Here is a 991-nt window from a genome sequence, read left to right on the forward strand (position 1 = left end):
GTGTCCCCAAACCAGAGTCCTCTGTCCTCCAGTGGAAGGGGCTAGCTTGATCAAGTGTGGGGGCATCTTCCACTTTTTATTATTATTGCTATTATTTTGAGATGGAGTCTCGTTCTGTCACCCATGCTGGAGTACAGTGGCTTGATCTTAACTCACTGCAACCTCCGCCTCCCAGATTCAAAGGATTCTCGTGCCTCAGCCTCCCAAGTAGCTAGGATTACACGTGTCGCCACCATGCTCGGCTAATTTTTGCATTTTTTGGAGAGACGGGGTTTTGCCATGCTTGCCAGGCTGGTCTCAAACTCCTGGCCTCAAGAGATTCGCCCACCGCAGCCTCCCAAAATGCTGAGATTACAGGCATGAACTACGGCGCCCAGCCTTATTATTTTTTAGAGACAGGGTCTCACTCCTGTTGCTGAGGCTGCAGTGCAGTGGCTTGATCTTGGCTCACTGCAATCTCCGCCTCCTGGGTTCAATCCATTCTCCTGCCTCAGTCTCCCAAGGAGCTGGGACTACAGGCATATGCCACCATGCTCAGCTTTTTTTTTTTTTTTTTTTTTTTTTTTGGTAAAAACTGGTTTTCACCATGTTGCCCAGGCTAGTCTAGAACCCCTGGGTTCAAGTGACACACCCAGCTCAGCCTCCCAAAGTGCTGGGAATATAGGTATGAATGAGCCACTGCACCCCGCCCTTATTTTATTTATTGAGACAGAGTCTGGCTCTGTGGCCCAGGCTGGAGTGCAGTAGCACGATCATAGCTCATTGCAGCCTGGAGCTCCTGGACTCAACTGATCCTCCCAACTCAGCCTCCCAAAATACTGGGATTACAGGCGTAAAACCACTACATCGGGCCATCTCCCATTTTTAAGCTCCATCTGCGTCACTAGCTGATGGGAGTCATCATGACCCAGGTTGGAGGAGGCAGTCTGTGGCCCTGGGTTCTCAGGGACAGCCGTCTCTTGGGTGGTGCAGGGTCAAAAACAGATGAATA

Source organism: Pongo abelii, chromosome 20, assembly GCF_028885655.2.
Source record: "Pongo abelii isolate AG06213 chromosome 20, NHGRI_mPonAbe1-v2.0_pri, whole genome shotgun sequence".
Lineage (NCBI taxonomy): Eukaryota > Metazoa > Chordata > Mammalia > Primates > Hominidae > Pongo > Pongo abelii.